The sequence below is a fragment of the Excalfactoria chinensis genome, chromosome 2 (genome assembly GCF_039878825.1).
Source record: "Excalfactoria chinensis isolate bCotChi1 chromosome 2, bCotChi1.hap2, whole genome shotgun sequence".
Classification (NCBI taxonomy): domain Eukaryota; kingdom Metazoa; phylum Chordata; class Aves; order Galliformes; family Phasianidae; genus Excalfactoria; species Excalfactoria chinensis.
Genome location: NC_092826.1, coordinates 8,235,423 through 8,259,239, shown reverse-complemented (window position 1 = coordinate 8,259,239; position 23,817 = coordinate 8,235,423). Strand labels below are relative to the sequence as shown.

The 23,817-nt window shown below is 36.0% G+C and overlaps 2 non-coding genes across 2 annotated transcripts; both read right to left on the bottom strand.

The window, feature by feature from the left end:
- Nucleotides 1–23,292: 23,292 nt before the first annotated feature.
- TRNAA-CGC (transfer RNA alanine (anticodon CGC)) lies at nucleotides 23,293–23,364 on the bottom strand. The gene has a single exon. It is a non-coding gene; the product is annotated as a tRNA-Ala (tRNA).
- A 15-nt stretch (nucleotides 23,365–23,379) lies between these two features.
- LOC140249264 (U6 spliceosomal RNA) lies at nucleotides 23,380–23,486 on the bottom strand. Its single transcript, XR_011902980.1, has one exon. It is a non-coding gene; the product is annotated as a U6 spliceosomal RNA (small nuclear RNA).
- Between the last annotated feature and the right edge of the window lie 331 nt (nucleotides 23,487–23,817).

The following is a 23,817-nucleotide window of genomic DNA, read 5'->3' as shown; positions in this document are numbered from 1 at the left end:
TCTGGCAGTTTATTCCAGACTTACAGTAGTTATTAGTCAAGAATTTACAATAAGAATAGTCATATTTACAATTGAAACAGAATTTATGTATGATAGGACAGTCATATTCATTAGTTTTGTTTTGTTTAAATGCAATTCATTTAGATAACTTTCACAGTTGCTACCATGGTTAAAAAGGAGGAAGATAAAAGCACCTCTAAACATCACTGGAGCTGCATGCATTATCCTGAATCTTGAGCTAAGTTTCTCATCATAGATTATGAATGACTATAATTTATAGAAATGAATGAAATGTAGGAGCCACACAGCTATTGTTTCCTAGCTCGTGATGTAACAGAATACTACTTTTTTTTTTTTCTCTCAGAGCAGAGAAAGGAACTGATAATATGTAACTGATTAATGAAAAGGTCTTGATAATGAATAATTTACTATTCTTGGAGACATTTGTGATAATTAAGTCTCACCAAAGACATAATTCTACAGAAGCTCAAGTGAGTCAGAAAATACAGTAGTTTAAGCAGTCTCAAAATTTGTTTCAGAGAAATGAGAACTTTCTTTCTGGTTGACAGCCTGTTTTACCATAGCTAAATGCTGTCATTCATGTTTGTGCTGAATATAAGTAAGCTAGAAAGCGCACTGAACTAAAATAATGACAGAAATACGTCCAACACAACACCTCCATCATCAGTAAGGATGCTTAAGTATTCACAAATCCACATCAGAAATTTCAAAAAATACAGAGGCCTTGTTTACCAAGCACTCCACCTGCAGAGAAATAGGTACAGCAAAAGACAAGTTGCACTACACTTTTCAGGAGAGCTGGAGGCTTGAGAATCAGACCTGTTCAAGACTTGTTAAATGGGAACTGCTATTAGGTACTGAAAATTGTCATGACTTGGGGTCTAACACAATGGAATCATTGAGGAATTCTGGTCATTTTGGCAGGATGACTTTCCTGGTCCTGCTCACCACACCATTCCTGATACAAGCCAGGATACCTTTGGCCCTCTATACCACCTGGGCACACTGCTGGCTCACATTCAGCTGACTGTCCATCAGCATGCCAAGGTCCCTTTCCATCAGGAAGCTTTCTTTCCAGCCACACCTCCCCAAGCCTGTAGGGTTGCCTGGGGTTGTTGTGACCAAAATGCAGGACCCGACACTTACCCCTATTGAAACTCATGCTGTTAACTCTGGCCCATTGATCCAGTCTATCCAGGTTCCTCTGTAGTGCCCTTCCTACCTCTAGCAGATGGCAGATAGTCTTTTAGACTTTAAATCTCTATTAATCATGAAACATTTTTCTCTAGGATCATTTCCTATGCATGATAGTCAAAATTTGGGGCAAAATAAGGGCACTATGCAAAACTGTAAGCACTATGAATTTTCTGCTGTTGTGTTATCTGTACCTGCCATCTAAATAATGGAACGTAAGAACAGTTGCTTAAATGGCTGGCTTAGAATCTCACTATAATGTAGAAGTACTTTCATTCATGCTTCTTATTCCACATCCAGATACACTCAGCAACTCACATTCTCTTTTTTATTTGTTTAAAAGACACTGCTGTACTATAATCCTGAATTACTTGCAAGTATTATTTCCTGTTAAAAAAAAAAAAAAGAAGAAAAAAAAAAAGAAAAAGAAAAAGAAAAAGAAAAGAAAGCTCAGACAGATTTATCAATGTCTTAAGAAGCACTATATGAATACTCTCAAATTCAGTGCATTTCCTCATCATTCCTGAATTGTAACTATTTAAAAATGCTTTACCTACATCCTTTTAAATTGTATTTTCTTCAAGTTGTGGCATAATTAGACTAGAAGATTTCAGATCTGCTTCATTTTCCCCTTGCAGGAATTGAAATTCAAAGCATGACTTTAGAGGGCTCTGAAAATTGCTTCCTAGTTTCATCTTTAACTCAACTTTCTGTTTTTTGAATCTCTGCCAGTGGTTTATGGGCTGTTTTGTCCCAGATTTGGGTAATACTTAAGATTAACATGACTGTTGAAGCATATGAATAATAGGAGGTGTCACTTCCACACTCTGGCTTGGAAAAGGGGAAAGTTTTGCGCTTTAACACAAAAGAATCCAATCTGTTGCAACTATTAATAGCTTAAAGAAGCAAGGGGAAAATCTTCCCTATTGTGGAAATAAAAGAGAGTCTTCTGTCTCACACAGCAGAAACACTATTGTCTAGCCACTGAGCAGGTCCTCAGTCAAGAAGGAGCAGATGTTAGATCTGAAATTAAGAGAAATGTTCGATCCCAGATGAACATGTGACATCTGCTCTAAGTGTAAAAGCCTGAGAGATCAGTAAAACATTTAAAAAGGTAAACATATCCATCATCTTTTCCCCCTTTTTCTCTCACACATGCTGACATAAGCACTGAGCAATTTCAAACAACCAATTACAAGTTTTGAAAAGCTGTATGTAATGTGAAGGCTGGACTAGCTCTATATGAAAAATCTTATGGTTAGGAGCTACAAATTCTGACTAAGGTCCCTGGTAGGATCCATGGCAGCACTTACGAATATCAGCTCTCCATGTAGACCCAGTAATGACTGGAGTTTCTCAGGAGAACAATTTAATTCAAGTCCAGAACTACCGAGATTGTGTTGGAACTTGTTGACTGTTAAGGTCTCTTCCAATCTAAGCCATTCTGTGGGTCAGCGATTCCATGACATGACCAGTCAGGAGATATCAAGCTATTGTATTAACCCTGGGCTCTAATTATTGCTGGCAACATAATTAGTAGGGACGTTTTCTTCATTTTTTATTTTTGCATGTTTATTCTTCCAATAGCTCTTTGATGTAAAATAACCATCTAAGTGTCATCAGATATAAGACTCTAGTCCTTTCCTATTTTGATACCCTTATCACTAGGAATTTGAGCTAACAATATAAAAAAATGCCTCCTCAAAAAGCAACTGGGAGCCCCATGATCTCAACATTCATCTGAGCTCCAGCAAATACATTTTGCAGAGAGATGAAGGACCTGTACTAAGACAGGTGTTCCACTGCTGCATTGTGCTCAGGGATATCTTATAAAAGGAGGGTTATCCAGCCATCTCTCATCCTTTTGGGCTAGCAAAGAGAACAGTTACACACACACACAATGAATAAATAAATAAATAAATAAATAAATAAAAGGGTGATGGGGAGAGAGAAAAGATAAAAAAAAATAAATAATAATAAAAAAAAAAAGTACCTAAACGTCATTTACACATCTCATCTGGTATTTGTGTAAATAAGAATGCAAAGTGAGGCTTGCACAGCAAGTAAATGAAGCCTGAGCTATGCGAGAACAAAAGCTTTTTTGGCTTAATGCATGAGATGGTCTTTTTCAGTCAACCTAATTAGAGAATCTTTTGAACAACAAACAAAAGTGATAAAAATACCCTTCAGAACAATGATGGATCACATCAACTCTATTTAGGAAAACTTTACAATAGATATAAACACACAGCATGTGTTTTATAAGTGTATAAAATACTATTTCTTCAAAACATTCACTACTCTACAGAATAGGGAAGAGGATCAGTAGTATGAGGCTAGGAAGTGACTTGCTCACTCAGTAGGGAAGGCATAGGTAGTATCTCTCAGGAAGACAGTTTATTTGAAAGCCTGCAGGTGGTCTGTTATGGATAGTCACATACTACAAAGTAGACTTCCCTAATGTAAAGGTCAGATAGGAAGAATAATAAAAGGTGGTTATGGTTGAGTTAAAAGCCCCTAAAAGATTTTCAAATAATAATATTAAAAATTGTACAAAATGTAGAAATATGACTAGATGACTAAGAATGAATATAATTTAATAGAATGTCTGTGAGAGCAAAACAAACAGCAAACATATAGGCTGAGAAACAAAGTAAGTTTTTGCTAGCACAGGAAACAAAATATCTAACAGCAATTTTGAAGTTTAAGACAAAATGAAAACAAACAAAACCAACCAAACAAAAAAAAAGCAACAAGGTAAATAGAAGTTCACTACAAAACAGTAAGGGCAGGTAAATGGCAAATAGCTACTGTCACAGAAAAGGCAGGAGAGGTTCTTGCCTCCTCTATAGTCCTCTACACAAAGGTTATGTATGATTTGAGAGTTCAGCAGAGATAGATGAATTCCATGCAGAAACAAAGAAAAAACATTTAATTAGCATTTAAGGAAGCCAGTTTAACAGTCCAGCTGAAATCCACTCTGCAATAGATAAGGTGGTATTTGGATAATCACCAAAGTATTTCTTGATATCTTTGGTACCACAGGAGGGATGGGTGGTAGTGAGAACTGGACAGACTAATATCTGGTGGATCTTTACAAAGAGAGAAGGAGCTCCCTCAGAACTTCGTGCAACTCAGTCTCACTATTGCTATTGGAATGAAACTCTTAACACATCATTATTACATAAGCATTAATAATAAGAACCACCCAGACTGAGTTTTCAAAACAAATCAAATCAAATCATTCTAATTTCTTTTTCCTTGTGGGTGAAAGGTGAAAGATGTGCAGATAGTTTGCAATTTGCATTGCAGACAACTTTTTATCTTGAATTTTTAAGGATTTGACACTGTCTCTTTTTGTATTCTTGTGAACAAACCAGGGAAAAAAATTCTATATACAAACACTATAGGGTGGATTCATACACCCGATTATAAACACTTCTAATATTGGAAGATTACAGTAAAATGAATAACTGTTTCACTCAATTTCATACTGTATGTTGCATTTTTATTAATGTATGCTGCAATTGAGCACATAGGATAAAATACTGGGATGATTGTGTGAAATGAGGGTTAATTTGTACCCAATAGGACACTACAGGGTTTACATGAGCCACTTTGCATCCCTTCTGTACCACCACACATGTAGAAAGGATGAGGTATATTTCTCTGTGGCATGAACAACTGTGTTGCACATAAAAAAATAAAGGGGGTAAATATTCACCTTTAATCAACAATATTGAAGCCCCAACTATAGTTCTGGGCAAAGTCCAGAAAAGGAAATGTAGAAAACATGATATACAAGAAAGTTTAAGGAAAGGTAAAACAGAGGGGTGCACAAAACTGTGGAGCAGTCTGGGCCTTCAAAGTGAACCTATCCTCCTTGCTCTGTCTAAGGCAAACAGACTATAACTACATACCTAACCAATTGTTTTTTAAATGTTTAAATTTATATCAGTGCTTTCCTAGGACATCTATTCCAGCTGTCCATTATTTTTAACACTGTGTTTTCTCTTAGCTTCTTCATCATTTTTTTCCCCTCCCCCTTTCTCCTATGTACTGTTTATAGATCTCTCCTAAGTTTTTTCTGCCTTTCTTTGAAGTCTGTTCAACTACCATACACTTTTCCCTAAGTGCTCAGACCTGCTTATATTCTTTAATACGACTTTTTAAAGGACTTATATTGAATTACATTAGCTCTCTCCCATGAGAACTAATCTGTCAATGCCGTGAATATTTTGAATCCATTACCTTGTATAGACTTATTTCTATCTGTTGTTCCTTATATGAAGATTCTAAAAACTCTAATTTTAATGACTCTTTTTTTCCATTTTTAAATCATTATTTCTTCTTTATTAGAAACTGATCTGGTAATAATTCTTACTACTTGCTATTTGCAGTTTTCCTACCAAAAAACAAAACAAAACAAACAAAAACATCCCACTGAATTCCAAGTACTGGATGGACTAATTTCCTTTTCCAGAAGGGAAAATGGCCTCAAGTTGCACCAGAGGAGTTTTAGGCTAGATAACAGGAAAAACTTCTTTACAGAAAGTTGTTAAGCACTGGAACAGGCTCCCCAGAGAGACAGTTGAGTCACCATCCCTGAATGTGTTTAAAAACCATTGGGATGTGGTGCTCAGGGACATGATTTAACAGAGGGTTGTTAGATTTAGAGTAAGTTTGTTTAGGTTGCAGTTGGACTTGATGACCTTGAGGGTCTTTTCCAACCTGAGCAATTCTATGATCCAATGATTCTAAGCCCTATAGAGAGTTCATTTAGTTGTTTGTTTGTTTGCTTGTTTTTAAATCAGACTGATTTCTGGAAATTTATCAGGTTTTCTCAATGTCTGTGATCCACCTGGGTTTACATTTTGAAGTTTAAGATTGCCTCTCTGAAAGCTGCTTTCTTTCTTTATTTATTACTCAAAAAATTTTCAAAATATATTTCTGTTCTGTTATTTATAAGTATATACTCAGGACACGAGAAAATGTGGTTCTTTGAACAAGTAAAGATGTGGAAATGCATGCTACGCCTTTAGCCAGCATGAAAGTGAGTGTGAAGAATGTGAATGTTTCCATTTTTACAAGGCCCTCATTTGTGTTTTTGTATTTGGGCTTCTCATGTTTATGCTGTCTAACTCTATTTGGAAACTCTTCCCCAAGTTTTAGTAAACCAGACATACCGGAGGTTTCTTTCACTCTTTCTCATTACATATATATACAATTAAATTAAAAAGTTAACAGGTAATCAGCAGCTGCTCAAAAAAGCAAAGTTATCAATCACTGTAAGAAGGTCAGTGATAAATTATTCTGTGTATTCAATACAGTAAGCCAATAAATATTTGGATCACTCTTTCAGCAAGAGAAATATAGCAGGTTAAAAAATGAGTTACAATGTTGGCAGTCATCTAGCTCTTTAGAAGGATTAACATCGTTGAGATACATAAATGCAGAGCTATATAAGCTTCCTGGAGACCATTCCAAAGTGCTTTAAACATAGACATAATTAATAGATCCATGACACGACATCTTTAAAAGTAAGTAGTTTGCCTAAAAACATAATACATTGCCTCTTCGGTATAAAAATACTAAAAGAAAAAAAGAACCTTCTGACATTCAAAAGGGATTTCATTGTTTTCATAAATGATCTGGACTCCCCAGTTCAAAAAAGACAGGGATCACCTGTAGGGAGTCCAGAAGAGGGCCAAAAAGATGATAAAGGGCCTGGAGTATCTCCTGTATGAGGAAAAACTGAGTAACCTTGGTTTATTCAGCCTGGGGAAAAGAAGACTGAGAAGGGATAGGATTAATATTCATAAATATCTGAAGAGCAATGGGAGGCAAATTGACGAGTTCAGGTTCTATTTGGTGGTACATAGCGACAGAACAAGGAGCAATGGCCTACAACTTGAACATAGGAAATTTTGCACTAACATGCAGAAGACCTTCTTTACAATAAAGTTGACAGAGCACTGGAACAGGCTGTCCAGAGAGACTGTGAAGTCTCCTTCCCTGGAGATATTCAAGACCCATCCGGATGCCTTCCTTTGTGATCTATTGTGGGGTACCTGCTTTAGCAGGCAGGTTGGACTCCTTTCCAACCCCTCTAATTCTGTGACTCTGTGATTTCAGAGAGGGTAATAAAGATGTGAGATGTCAGTACTCCAAGTAAAATGTTTCTTAGAATTTTCACAAGAAACTGGTAGAATTTAAGCTCATTTTAGGATCAGTACCTTCCACAGAAGTCTGCATGGTAAAGAACATTATGCTGTTATTAATAATTCTAGGGGGAAAGATCAGAATTGTATTTGAATATAGAATTCAGACTCCCTGATTTTGGTTAAAAATTTGAGGTTTAATTTTATTTATTTATTTATTTATTTATTTACGGCTGATAGAGCATTTAGATTTTAATGTGTTGTGTAAAGAAGTTCTAAGACCTAAAAAGATGTTGAAAGACTCTTTTGGCATGGTAGCAAAGCTAGAGAAAGAGCCTCTTTTCTTTCATTTTCCCCTGTCAACAGAGGTACCATGTATGCATCACTGTACTGTCACTTCATTGGCAAATGACATCTTTGCCCTTTTTCCTGACAATTTTGCAAAGCAAGAGCTCAGCAACACTTGCAGGAGTGTTTGAAACAAGGCAAAAATTCAAAGGGTAATAGCAATTAGCAGCTACTCAGTGGTGGGACTCCTTGGGGCTCCATGTTAAGGCCATTTCTCTTCTGTTTTCATACTTGATCTGTAGTCATGTACGCATGTACTCAAGTACTCAAATGCATACTAAGTAAATTTTTGAACAATGCATTTGGGAAGAACTATTGATTTGCTTGAGAGAAGAGAAACTTTGCAGGCAAATCTCGACAAATTAAAGGGGTGGACAATCACCAGCTGCATAAAGTTCAATAAATACAAGTTCTGGAAAACAGCAGCCCTGAATCTACAGAGTGGGGATGAGAAGCTGAAGAGCAGCCATGGAAAGGAATCTGGGATTTCTGTTTGATGGCTAGTTGAACGTGATTCAGCAGTTTGCCCTGGCTGCCAAAAGGGCCAGCTGTGCTCTGGGATGCATCAGGCCCAGTGGGCAAGGGGAAAGGATTGTCCCTTCTGCTTTTGCACTATATGGCCTCACCTCAAAAACTGGGTGCAGTTTGAGGTGCCACAATACATGTATTGTGGACATAAAGCTATTAGAGACTGCCTAAAGGAGGGTTACAGAGATAGTGACAGGTCTGGAGGGCAAGATGTATGAGGAGCGGCTGAGGCCCCTTGTTTTGATCAGTGTAGAGCAGAGGAGGCTGATTAGAGGCCTCATGGTGGCCCACAGCTCCTCACAGGGAGCAGAAGGGCTGCAACTGATGTGGCTGCTTACTAGACAGAAATTACACCTTCAGCTAGCATCTGTTCTCTGAGTTCTACTGAAGCTACACAAATTTTCCTCTACAGCATGGTACTTTATGACTGACATCTTTAGCCCTTCTGTTTTTTTCACTTTGTCCTTCTCCCTGTTTTTATATGCTATATAACACAGGCATACAAGTATGCCTATAGGCGCAAGGTAATACATAGTGATGTAGTAATGTACAGTGACATTCTATATAAACAGTTTGGTTATAGAATATCAACATTGACTTTAGCAGCATTAATCTGTTTTTACTGCAGTGTCTAAACTCACACAACCATAGGAAAGAATCCTATGAGTCATCAGAAAGACAGTCATTAATAGGACTCTCAGTGACAGATAATATTAAATAAATTCTTTCTAAATGCATGAAAATAGCTTATTTTGCTATTACTCAGATAGGGATTCTTTGGGGAACATTGAATTGGAGAAAATTAGTCCAATTTCCTTAGAATTTCAAGGTATTTAAAAGGCCCAAATACATGGCATTTTCAATGTACTTTTTTTTTTTTTTTTTTCCAGTTGTCTATTTTGCTTTGTTTTGTTATTTTTTTATTAAGAAAAGAGCAAATTTTTCTTTCTGATAAGGTAAATATTAACAGTTAAAGACAAAATGTGACCACCCTACACAAACAAGAAATGCTAATTGTTGGACACTGGAAATTGCTGTGGACTGTTCCTCTGCATGGCAGAATTATTGGAAAATCTGATATGTAGGTTCCCGCCAGATAGAAATGGATCACTTAATACTTGTATTTGGATACATACGTATATCATGCTATGGATGGATTTACTTTTTAATCCTTTAGCACAGGCGTTAACCTGCTGGCGATATATGTATATACTTGTATAACAGCTTCTGATAAGTGCACTAATTTATAAGGTAATCTTTATTATCTCAAACCATGATTCTTTAGTGACAATACGGGAAAGACAAAGCATGAAGATTCCTAATGAATTGTGGAGGCTCTCCAGAGCACCAATGACATCACGTGTTCAAGTACAACTAGTGGCTTTGCGTGCACCAAGCAGGTCTGAGGCTTATGAGGAGACTTCTTAATAGGGTACAGAATACCTCAGGTACTAGCATGAATGAAATTCAACAAATAATATAATCAGTGTAAAGATGGCTTTTCTTTCTTGTTCACTGAATAGTTTTGAATAGATTGTGATCTTGAATGCATCTGCTGCTTGAAACATGAGATATTTGCATCAAATATCAAATATTTGCATTTATACATCCAGGCTGTGATTTACATTAAGAAAACAAATGAGTTCCCTTCATTGGAACCAGAGATACAAGAAATAAAATTAAGTAGGGGCTATTGGTGTTTTCACATATTTCAGTTAATGTTAATGGCATTTTCAGTAAACAGAGGAGATCCATTTATCTCAAACTGCACCTGACGTTTAAATATTTTTTCTCTGCCCTCCATTCTCTATGAACAGAAGGTGGTTACATTGCTTTTGAATGGAAATTTATTTTTGGAGTTCTTCACTGCTTATGTTTTATGCATAATTTTATGTATATATATATTACATTTTGTTTGAATTCCATAGTTTAAAAACAAACTGTATCTGATAGACTACTTGAAAATAATGACTCTAACCTATACGAAATTAATCTGTATGATGAAAAACTGAATACGGACAGTATTTATCACCTGTTTTTTGCCAATACAGCACATCTCATCTTTGTCAGTTTGAAGTGATCCAATGCACTGCAATAAAAAATGAGCATTCTAAAGGGATGGTCAAGAATACCTTCAAAAATTGAAGTGCAAATGTGTAAGAGGCATGAACCTTCCAGTGAACAATATTAATTAATGTAGTCATTTAAAGTATTGTAGAAGATAGTACTGCACACATTACTGAGTATCTGTTTGGATAGGAGAAAGTTTATATGATTATATAGAAAAGCAGAAGGACACTAAATTGCATTTTGTAGGTTCTGCCAAAAATAAAAGATTTTGCAGACATAAGTGGCAAGAAGTTCCGGAAAGACTGCTAACATAAACAAAAATCAATTACAAGACTTTCAAAGCAAGAAAGATTAGAAAGGAGTTAGCATTAGGAATTCTCAGTACAACAGGCTGTGGGAAGCATATGCAGTGAAGTGCCATGATGACTAGGCACGCTAATTATTGGGCTACAAGAATAATTTTGCAGTTTGTTTTCAGATCTCTTCTGGAAGGTAAGAGTCCAAGGGAAGCTGCAGGATGGGCCACAGAGTATCCCATATAGCCTCAGGAAACTTGAGCCCAAACAGTTTAGAAAATAAAGAAAAAATAAAATGTTTCCCTTTTGTACAGCAGCACTGAGGCTGTGCTTTGATTTCCGCCCACAGTGGAGTATGGGCCTCTCTGACAAAGAGTTTCAGAGGTGATTCAAGAAAAGACACAGCTAGAGAAGAGGAAAGGGCAGAAAAGGTTTTCAGAATCAGCTGTCCAAGTTTAGTTAAAAGCACACAGACCATTTAGTGTTACATAGTCTCAGAAATAGTTCTGGTTGTAAATCACTGACTGCAGTCACGTACAATTGCTAGGAGCTTATTTTGTGTGAAAAAGAATATTTTGAGCCATAAGTGAAGTTTAGTATCCACGTGGGAATGAAGCAAAAAAGACAGAGGTACAAAATGTTCCTGATGGTTTTACTGCAAACTCGCACTTCCTTTCTCACAAAACAGAAGCGCGTGCTGAAAAATGAACACTTAGAGCAGTTGATGTACTTTATCATCATTCCTCCGCTCATTAAGAAATTGTTTGTGGTTGGTTTTTTTTTGTTTGTTTATTTGTTGTTTTTTTTTGTTTGTTTGTTTGTTTTTAAGTTTGGGAAATAATTAAACCGCCATTAATTACTTAATGTAAGAGTAATTTGACTGCAGTCTCAGATGGACACTCCCATTCAATCCCTGTCCAGCATTTCTTTTCTCCAAGACAACAAAGCAGAGTCATATGTTTGTTTGTTTTTTTGAGAACTGTCTGTTCTGAAGGCAGCACCACATCTACAAGAAGGGTAGGAAGAAAGTTGCAACTAAAAGGGGTTCCCCTGCAGAGGCCACCTGGAGCAGATCTCCACACAGCAGCCCATCGAGGGCCAACCTCTCTTTCTTTTTCATGACCAGCTAATACACTGCTCACAATTGCCGGTTTAGTAGTTAACTTAGTAACATTAGTCATTTAAAAACCAAGAGATTTTATTACTTTGAATGCTAGTGCCACGCACATTTTCACTTCTTGTTTTTTTGTTTTTTTTTTTCACAAGTTCCAAACCACAGTTTTGTTTTCTGAGTTATGAAGTTAGCTGTGGACTGAAGAAATCAAACCAAATTGACACTGAAAAGAAGCAAATACATTTAGATGCATTTGCTTCATTTTAGATATTCCTCTGTTGATTTCCCTCCTGTTTTTATTCCCTTTCAGATATGGAAGCCAACTTTCTATTTCTATGAAGTGGGTTGCTGATGAGTATATTTCACAGCAGGAAAAGAAAAAAAGAAAAAAAGAAAAAAAGAAAAAAAGAAAAAAAGAAAAAAAGAAAAAAAGAAAAAAAAAAAAAAAGAAAAAGAAAAAGCAGTCACTTCAGAGTAAGTTTTCAATGAAATGCTTCCTGCCTGAACAGTTTCACTCTAACAGTTTAAAGGTGGATAAAAAATAAATAAATAATTAAAAATAAAGCAAGAAAGAAACAACATCAAAAAAAGAACAACCCTCCCCACACACACACCTTTACCTCCTTCAGAAATAAAAATAATAATAACAATAAATGAGGAACTGAAATGCAGATGATAAAATTTTGTGACTGAGTACTGTGGTCAACATCAGTTTGTTATTGATTGGATCTAGATTCTGACATTTTCTCTATTCTAATATCCATCATGTTACTTTTAATCTCAAGAGCATGTTTGAGCCTCTTTCTTAAACTGAGATTTTTCATTAAGGTTAAATCCATTTTAGTAACTTGTGTATCCCTTTTCTATGTTTTCATTTATAGCCATTGGAGCAAACTGTTTTCATGACTCCTATTTAGCTTTTAAATATTAAAGAACTGAATACCCTTCTCTTAACTCAGTAAAAAAGTTATTTTAAAGATGACACAGTGTTGTGTGAATGTTAGTAAGGTTGTATTCTTCAGATATTCATAGCTCATATCTTGATGGAAAATGCAGAAATGTAGCTCACTAACATTCAAAAAGATACAGTACTGTGGTCTAAGCAACACTTCTGCAATGGGTATCAGTGCTGGATTCTAAATTCATACACAGAGTCAATAAATAGTGATGTATTAAAGTGAAATCATAGTTTCATAGTAGATTTGCACTAAGCAGTAAATTTGTTCACAAATACATAACAAGGGACCTAGACTGTGCAAGGAAAATGGAATACAAGGAAGAGTTTCTGTTGTATGAATGGAAATGTCAAAGTGAATCAACAGAAAATATACAATAGAAATGAAGATTTACTCAAGGCAGAGAAGATAGTCTCCATCTTGTGTTTGTACAGTATTGAAGAAAACAGATCTTAAAAGTAGCAAAAAGTAACAAATCAGTCTAGAAATGCAGGTCACAAGTTCATTTTTTTTTATGTATATTCAAGGTCACATCATCATACTTTATTAAAACAAGTGGTTTTAAATAGTCTCCAATTTGGTACTGTTTCAGATTTAAGGGAAGGAGTTAGAGTCTTATCTGGCTCTGTTGCCATGGAAACAATTATTTACTTCCATCTGGGTAATCTTTATCATTACGGACTTGAAGTTAGATGGGAAAAAAACAACAACAAAAAAAAACCCCACAAGTGAACTACTGTGATTTCTGTAATTACAAAGAAAAAAAGAGTGAAACGATCCTACTGGATCCTATGCTTCCATTAATAGGACAATTTTGTTTAACTCAAAAAAAAGAGAAATTTGGATTGGCCTTTTATTTTCTCAGTGTCTTTTCAGGTGTGGATTCTACTGTTATTGATCTATTTTACAATTTCTTTCATTTGTTGAAAAGGCCTCCTGTAACAGTAGCATTGCACTAGAATCAAAAGTCATCCATTTGGGTAATGTAGATCAAGGTTCTGCACCAAAAGTAGAGGGACTGTGAGATCTTTTAGAGATAGTCTTTAGTAGGAGTCAATCAGAAAGTTTATATTTTTGCCTTTGATCTCTAAAGAGAAACCTTCTTTTATAAAAAAACTCCCATGTCTACATGGCCATCTCCAGCAGCAGGAAGGCATAAGACACCATTGTGTTGAAGGTAATGTGTCATGTTTGTACTAATTAGATAGTGAGCACAATCTGGAACTCGCTGAGTCGCTAAAATCTATGTTGTTGCTTTTGCAAGCTGAGTTGTCAGAAAAGAACTCCACTTCAAAAGCACAGCATTTTAAATAGCAAATAAATTACACTTGTCTCTATGTAAAAGATTTCAAGGGTGTTTTATTATAAGCTGACATGAAGGGGATTAAGGAAAAGTGAATGTTGTGATTATGTCACTGCAGAATGATACTGCAAGACTCACTTATTGACTGAACAGTCTTATCAAGAAATAATTTGATTCAGGGAAATGTTCCTATTCATTTCCATTGTAAGTCAACCGTCTGGATCAATGATTGTCTAATTCAACTCCACTCAAACTGAAGTAAGGCTACTTAATCCCTGAGCTTGTGAGTAAATGAGCGAGCTTGTGGGTAAATAAGGATTTGTATTTTCCAAAACAAAAAGAAAACACAAGTTTCATTAATTTTAATGGAAAAAAAAAAAACACACACACACACAAATTGAAAGGCTGGTAACAATGACAATAATATTTATTTATTGAATTATCTCACAAGCTAATGAGGAGTTGCCTGAATGTGATGGATACAGTTATTTCAAGTCCAGGCCCTTGCAATGCACAGGTTTGGAGGGAATTCTGTCCATCTGTAGATTTGGATTTGTGAATTAGTATATAGGAGAAACTTGTGTTTGACTACCAATTGAGATATGACTTTTTATGTTTCCACTTTATAGTCTGGTCAGCAGATGTCTGGACACAAAATCTCAGTGAGGTGCCATTCAGGTCCAAAAGGCTGAAAACAGAATGGCAAAAGCTTCTGAGCTGAAGTTCTCTAAAATGAGATGTTGGAATATGATATAGATCTAGTTGCTGGAAAGGTCTTGATATATAATGAACTGCCATCTTTTACAACACCAAATGCCAAGCCATGGTCTTATTTATATGCCAGAAGCAATCAGAGTCATGGTATATTATGTCTGTTTCCAGAGCAGATATGCATTTTTTGTTTGTCACTTTCTGTAAGGTGTCATACTGAATGTTGCATATATGTGGTGGATGTTTGACTGATCATCTCCCCAACAGTGGGAAGCCCAACTAGATTAACATGGCCTGAATTTCATGTTGTGTTTACTAATTTCTCCCAGTCTCTATTTGTTGTATCACCACAAACCTGATCTCCCTTTCATGGTCCCATCATCTGTAAAATCAACACAATGGCCAAATAACTTTGTTATGATTCACCATAGTTATGGGACTCCTATGAAGTTGACATTGCTAGAATCCAGGATCAACTGAATGCAAGTCTATCCTGCTTCTCAGCAGCATCCAGGAACCACTTAATCACTCTGTCAGATGTTATGCCCAGAATGAGAGTAACAAAATGGGCAATGTTGAAGAACAAGTTGTATTCCTCAATGTTTTAGAAATCTTTAGACAAACATTATTGTGTTGCTAAAATACAGCATGTTCCTTAGAATGTTGGCAAAGCCAGCAATCTAAGAATCTAGATAGGGACACAGAGATACAATTTTATCAAATGATTATAAACTTAGTGTAAAAAATTTTGCTTTGTTGAGAATAATAATGCAAAAACTGTGTGTGTTTCCTTTATTCAGTTTTCAGTTTTCCCAGACATTACTGGAATTATAAGTATCAGAAATGCTATATTGAATTACATGTAGATCGCATTGTTCTGATACCTTGTTTCCAGCTGCACAAGTTTGGAAAAGGTTATAAGAAACTCAGAGTAGCTGAATGCATGTCACAGTAACCTGAGATATCAGAGTATCGTTCAAAGATTAGCTCAGGATTGGAAGGAAGAGATTTACATCCCTCCCAGTCTTTGTTGTAATTGTAATGAATGGTGATTGTTACAGCCAGAGTTGATACCAGTCCCTTTTTAAATCCTCTTCACTTCCAACTTGCAATTACTTCCTGACTCAAAGGGTTCTAACAGATAATTACAGTAGGAAAGTGCACTTATTCTTTCTTTGCAATTTTCAGTTCATCACATTTCAGCTTCATTTAACATCCTCACATTCATTTGCTGTGAAATAGTGAGAATAGAATTTCTGGCCTGACATTCTCCCAGTTATTCAATATTTGTACACTTTTTCCTTTGACTCAATTTACTTACTTCTAGTCCATGCTATACAATCTTAATTTATTTCAGGTTGATGGAGCATTATTGGTACATCCCAGATCCTTTGGCAAAGTTACAGTACCCTCTCTAAGACAAAATGTGGAAGAACACATTACAATAAAGTTTTATGCTGGGTAGAGAAGTTATGATATCCTCTGTTTTCATTTGTATTTGTCATTTTGTTTGTTTTTTTCTTGACTAGAGATTGAAATTAAAACAAGCATCTCTACTGAATTGCTAATGTTATTTTAGTAAAATATAGAACTAACTTAAAATTACTCCTAGTATTTTACATACCATTTTACCTAGGATGTTCTAGTCCAAATCTAATGCTTCATATGTTTATTCAAAAAAACCTAAGGTTCTGTTGTCTGGGATTCTGACTCAGGATACTATTTGAAGTAAATGGCCTCAGAATATTATCAAATATATTGTTGAATAAAGATTAAAAGATAATTTATTTGTTTCTTCCTCCTTGCAGTACTTTTCTGATTCCAAATACAGAATGGAATTTCATTACTAAAGATGAGAAGTGTTATTACAGGGATGGACAGAAACAAAAGGCAACTGAAGCTTTTCCTTCATTTTTTCAAATTGCAACCAAAACAAATTCAAGAATGTTAATAATACTAACAAAAATCATAAGTTTCTGTCTTCCTCAGGATTAGACCAACAGGTTTTGCTCCATGGTTCAAGGATTTGGTGATAATTTACTGCAAATCAGCCTCAAAACATAGAAAGTTCAACATAACTGAGTTAGGGGGTTTATTTTTGAATAGTTTATGTGTCTTATGATGCAAACTGTAGACCAGTATTATTCAGGTAGATCAGTTTTATTAATGAAGACTTAGCATTAAACAATTTTCAGCCTCCAAGAGTTATAAATGCTAGTATCTTCTTGCAATATTATGAGTCTGATTTATTCATCTGACCCATGGATACCACCTAAAATACTTACCACCAATGCTGCTAGTAGATCAGTTCTTCTCTGAATCCATCCCATATAGAAAAATAAAATGCTTCAATCTAGTACTCCCACAGTCTAAAAGACCAATCACTGAAGAAGAAAAAAAACAACAAGAGTAAAAAACAGCATTACCAGTTAAAGAAGTGGTCAGTATAAGTGCATAACTTGTGGGCTGGTAAGATGTGGGCTAATAGCATTTAAACATAGATTACTTTTTAAATATGAAAAGCTAAATAAATCTTAACATCTGCTCTTCAGGAAGCTATGATGAGTGTCATCAGTTTAAATATGAATCTCTAACAGTAGTTGTCTAAATCAACACAGGCTCCCTTGAGAGAAGCAGAGATCTTCTTCTCTAGTCCTGAAATAGCATTTAGTCAATTGATTCACTGCCAATCTGTTGACTATAGGGAGATCCCAGCATCTTTAGGTAGGTAAAGAAAGTCCCACTTCAGTATTCTGCACTTGTAACCAAATATTCATTTCAAAATTTCTGGAAAACTAACAGAGGAAAACTCAAACATTCATAGAAGTGTATATATTATCAAGAACAGCTCCTTCCGTAAATATGGAACACTTGCGATATCACAAGGAGAAATAATTTAGCTGTAAAAGAGGAGGACTGAAATGTTAAGTCTGTCAAGATAGTTACAAATACACGATTGGGTAACTGAAAACTTCAATTTTCTGCAATCAGCTAAATAACATCAGTTAAAAACTGTGAAGAAGACAAAAAATACATGGTTTGGTGTTTTGTTGTTGTTGTTGTTTTGTTTGTTTGTTTGTTTGTTTGTTTTGTTTTGTTTTTGTTTTTTTATAGAAGGGGACTTAGCATGATAATTTGACATTTCATCTAATATCTAGGTATGTCTTTGTTTCATTATGCCACAAATTTTATACCATAGAATACTGCAAAACTAACAAAGCCTTCAAATCTTTTCTTAGAGTGAGAGCAGACCTACTAAACATTCAGATCACACTGAGCAAGGTCTCAAAAAGGCAAAGACAGAACATGATTTATGCTGGAGCTTAGTGAAATACGTGTGGCTTGCAGTAAGATTCCTCAAAGTTGTTTATGCAGCCTATTTCAAATGTATTCAGAACTGGATCTGACGTCTACAGGTTAATTTTATTTCCACTTGGCAGATGATTTGCTCATCATTTTTATTCCCTTAAGCAGAACAAGGAAGTCTATACTGCTGCATAGAAAGGTTTTTAATCAAGATTTGCTAACATCCATCTTAATCTTTAATATGCTTGATCGGTTCTTGACTTAGGAACTGTACTAGCAAAAAAGTGGTTTCTTCAGAATAGAGGACAATTTATTTTCAATCAAGTTGTCTACAAGAAGAAATCCACCTTCAAGCATGACAGGAAGCTGCTCATATTCAGAAATCAGTGGCTGGGACTTTTTAAATTTTTATTTATTTATTTATTCTAATAGCAGCTTTCAAACACACACCAGAAAGTCTTCATACTTCTTTTCCAAGAACAGCAATCAAGTTGATTGCCAAAGATGCCCTAAATAAAGCAGTGGTGAGCCAGTATCTGCAGGCCCTTCAATTCCTCTTCTTATAACTGAGATGAAGGGCATGGAGGAACGGAGAAAGGCAGCTAACAAATACGTTAGGAAGTGCAGGGCTGATGGACATCATCAATTGAAGCAGGGGGGGTTCACATATAAGATCCTTCAGATCTGATATATTTTGTGAAAGTATTCTGTCATCTGAAGTAGATATTTGAGGCAATATTTCCTAAAAACAGCTGATTTACCATGGCAAATTAAGGATATATGCATTCTTCTCTGTTATAATCTTATTATGTAAAACATTCACTCCTTACATCCTGGAACTATTCCTCCCTAAACAATTATTACTTTACAGAATATCTTTCAGTTCAGCAGACTCCTGCCTTTCAGTATCTCATTTCCTCATTTCTGAGATGTAAATATCCTAGAATATAACCAGTACATCTGATTTTTGTTAATGACTTTTATGTCTTCAGAAATTATTGCATTTTTTCAGTGCTTCAGGCTCCCACTAAAAATTATCTTCTTTCATAACATTTAAAGCAAACATTTCCATGCCCTTTGTCTTTTATGGAATTATTGCTCAGTCATTAATTCAACACTGCAGAATCTCTGAGGGGTTGGCTGCAGGAAAGAGAAAAGGCTAAGGTAAAAATTCTTTACAGACTGAGCCTAAATAACTGTTAAGTATATATGTAGATGTAGAGATAGATATATACAGATGTAGATATAAAATCTCTCCAGTTCTCTGTCAGATGGAGTAGCTCATCAAATCAGCTGATTGATAATATACAGTATTCATGCTCTTATCTCATCATACAGATGTGATTTGTATTGATTCTGTTACTAGAGCTTTCTTATTCTCAAGGGGAAAAAAAGCTGCTCACATACAAAATAATATTGGATCTGAATATTCTCAAATTCCAGATACAGGCCTTCAACTAAGGAGGCCAAATTTTATTAAGAGAAAGGATTTGGAAGCAGGAAAGGAGAAGGTGCAAATATCGAGAGTCATATTGATATTCTCTAATAGCTTTTCACACAATGAGTGCCCCTGGTGGCGCAGTGGTATAAGGTGTTGCTTGCAACACCGGAGGCCTAGGGTTTGAATCCCCCTTGAATCCCCCCTTTAGCGCAAGTGGTAGAAGTGCCGCTCTGCTGCACAGAAAGGCTCGAATCCCAGGAGTTGGACTTGATGATCTCTAAGGTCCCTTCCAACTCGCACGATACTGTGATACAATTATTTTTCCATAGTTTTAGACTGATTGAATTCAACAGTGTAATGATTATATCCAATAAATATATTCTTGGATACCCCATGTTACTATCATGATATGCTAATATTTATCACTACAGTGCTTGGTATTTTATATTTGTCTATTTCTTACACATTTGCAAAATCACAGGCCTCATAGATTGAAATATTCTTGGAATATTTTAAGCAGAAATATCCCCAGAAAAGTCCACTTTTCATGTAATACATTAAAAAAAATGTCATTCGGAGGGAAATTTTGCATTCAATCATTCACTAAAATAAATAAATAAATAAATAAATAAATAACACCTGGAGTGAATACTTAGATTTTTCAACAGAAATTTTTTCAACCAAATTTTGTATTTGCAAATAAATAAAAGTTTACATTCAGTTTTATCTGCACTTGTATAATAACAGTTCTGAATACAGTTATGGAGTACTTAAGAGGTTGCAGGACACTTTAGCTGTCCGTGATATTTTCTGCTAGAGTCGGTCATCAGCAGTCACTTCAATCTTGTGAGGATAGGAGGCATAGCTTTTGCAGTTTTCAAGTTTTATCTCTACTGTTTGTTTTTTCTTTCGTGAGGCACAATGAATGTATTTGCCAGAGATACATTTGAGAAGATAAAGTTATCTTTGCCCCAAGATCACAGAAAATAGCTGAGTGGTTATTTAATATCCTCTGACATTACAGGCTCAGCTAATGCATATGATGCCAGGTTTGTGAATTCCTTTTTCAGAAATTTACTTAATTGTTTCATTATTCATGGGTCTGCAGTTTCAGATAACCAAAGCAAAATGCCTACATTAACTTTTTTATTAGTGTCTTTCAACATCTAATTTTTAAAATCCTTATCAACACAATGTTAGTAAAACAACTCCATGTCAACTAGATGTGGCAAACTTTTTAAAACAGTACCAAAGACATTCATTAACTCCTGTGATAAGTTGTGTTTTCTAGATGATGATTTTAGCCTTGTTTTAGAATCAGGGTCCTTGCTCATCCATATGGATCTCCAGCCACCTTTGCCTGATTTTTTACTCTTAGGGATGCACTAATCTTGAGCTTAGAGAAGGTTAACCAATGCCCCCTTACCTTCCAGTGCTCTAACCCATGGGATATATCCAAGAAGATCACTGAAGAGGTCAAAGTTTTGTTTTATCTTGCTGTTGTTTTGCACAGGTTTTGAATACAGCTGAGAGAAGAACAGACACAATGTTCCTTTGTAAACTAGATTCTTTCACAATATCTTTTAGCTAAAGACTGGAAGTTAAGATTGTGCTGTATATCATCACGTGATTTTAGAAGTGTGATTTCTGTATTTGCTATTTGCACAGAGAATGGCACAGATGTTCTCAGTGGAAAAGGCTTATTATTATTGGCTCTAACGATCGGCTTCTTTTTCCTAAAGATGTATGATTTTGGGGGGCAGAGTTTTAGTAATGTATTTATTGGAATTGATGTAAGGAAACTGAGAGAAAGAGGAAAGAAGCTGATTACCAGGAAACTCTCCCCATCAGGGAGAGTAAGTAGGGAGTTGTGAAGAAACAATAAGAGGAGTTTCATCATAAAAACTGGAAAAAAAAAAAAAAAAAAACTGGCAAAAACAAACAAACAAACAAACAAACAAAACAAAACAAAACAAAACAAAACAAAAAAACATGAGCAGATAAAATCTCAGAAATGCAGAAAACCACCACTCTTTTCAAAAGCAGGATACTACTTCACTCTTTTGTTTTCTATAGGCCAAACTCTAATGTCTCTGTTAGAGCAAATGCCATGCTATTTCCCTTGGGAACTTCATTTGTTTGAGGGCATTAGGATTTTACCCTACAACTCTACAGACCCATTTCAGCCTGGGCATGAATGAGCATAATTACTTTTTACATCAATGAGGTGAGACCTAGCATAGCACATGGTTTAATTGGATGACAGGATTTGCATTTTCTGTGTGTGCAAGCACTCCTCAGTGACACACAAGTGTACTTAGTATCTTATCAAGCACTAACCTTAGGTTTGTGTGTCAAGTGCTCAGAGTGTCTGGAATGAATGATTATATATATTCACAACTAAATCAACAGCCAGCTTGGATACTGATGGTTTTGTTTCATTTGTTCCTGCAAGGACATAAAGAGTTCCCTAGTCTTGAAATATCCAAAGAAATCTAGGAATATCTTAAAAACTCACAAAGCTTTTCAGTTCTGCTCTGGATGTCTCTGATTACTTGAATCCATTCAAATCCCAGTAGTAACCATAGAAAGCAAAAGAGAAAACTGCATTGCTCAACAGCAAGTATGCAGCTTAATTGTACAGAAGAAGTCATTGTTGCCAGCTTCACTGGAAGGCATAACAGTCTGCTTAACCCATCATAGCAGAGACTGCCAGACTGTCTATATAAAAAAGTCAGTGTTTAAAATATCCCTGTGTCTTCTAGCAAACAAATCACTGTGGCAGAAAGAGCACAGCACAGACATATAATTGGTCAGGTCACTGCTTTTCTGCTCATTATAAATCAATGCCCAAATGGCCCTCTTTGGCCATTCTGTGCAGTCTGTGGCTATGTTCACCAGGCTTTGTTTCTCCCTTGTGTTGTCTCTATTCCTTTACATACAGTTTATATTATAACATAGCACCAGTCAGAAAATACAGGGATAGCAGCAGCAGAAGAACTATATGCTCCCAGTTAAGATGAAATAACACATTTCTTTTCAGCTCTTACTCTGTCTGCCAGCCATTGCCAAAATTTACTGCCCATTTACCTTGTAAGACACTGTTGTGAAGCTTAGTCAAAGCTGTGCACACTGCAATTATGATATTGTATTTTGTCGCATGAATTGGTATGCACAATGTCAATGCATATGCACATATGGTGGTCTTACCCTTGGAAAGCAGGGAGCAAGAAGAGAAATGCAGATTTTCTGGCCAACTGCTGTTTCACCTGCTTCCTGGATTTGGTGGTAATCAGCAATGGAAGATTGTGGCAAAACTCTTCTGAGTTGAGTCTACCGGTGAAGATCCCAGCTCAGTAAACCAACAGAGTAATGACATAAGGCAATGAAGAGAAGGTTCAAAGTATATAAGCATCCCAGAGTTAAATGATTCACCCAAACTCAGATGAAAAGTTGGAGCAGAGCTGGATGGGATGGAGGATTGCTCCATTCTTGTTTGGTGTCTCCAACTGAGACTTATCCTTTGCTCTACCGAGTGCACAGAGTTGGGATAATTTGTTATGATTTCTGAGTCTGTCAGTGCTGGATGGTAACAGAAATAATCCACAGTTAAATGCCATATTCTTGGACACTTTATTTTTTTGTCCTCAAGGGGGCTGGGCTTTGAAATACAGGTATAAAATTCTGGAAAGAGAAGCCTAATACCTGCTTGTCCTTTTCATGGAATCATAGAATGGAAGGGATCGTCGAGGAGCAAATCCCCTGACATGGGCAGGGTTGCAAAACACCAGATCAAGATGCACAGGCATTTCCCTCTGCACAAACTGTGAGGCAGGAAAAGTGTGGAGATGCTGGGGATTGAACCCAGGACCTCTTACATGCGAAGCAAGCGCTCTCCCACTGAGCTACATCCCCTGTCCTGATAAGAAACAAAAAATTGAGCACCTTACCAATCTGCATATCATCTCTGCTCAGAATCCATACTAATCTTCTTTGCAACATTCCAGTTGTAGTTTATATGCTGCTGAAATGAGCAAGTGTTTGGCTACTAAGCATAAGGAGAGAAATAGTGGATTTCTCTCCTGGTAATGCAGTCATTCTGAACTTAAAAGTCACAGAAATGCTAAGCTGTTCTGGACTAAATAAGTCCAGGATTTTGATTCTCAGTGATGCCTAGAAGTGCTCAGGTATCTCTGTGGTCCCTAAGAAGCAGACACTGTTACTTGTTCTGTTGGCAGACCTACAAACATTCAGCTCTTATTGATTCCAGTGGCAATTTAGCAGCTCAGAGATGTGTTCATGGGTCCTGGCTGAGGACTCACAGCTCTCATGCAGCTATGAATGTAGTTAGGTACTTCAACTCAAATT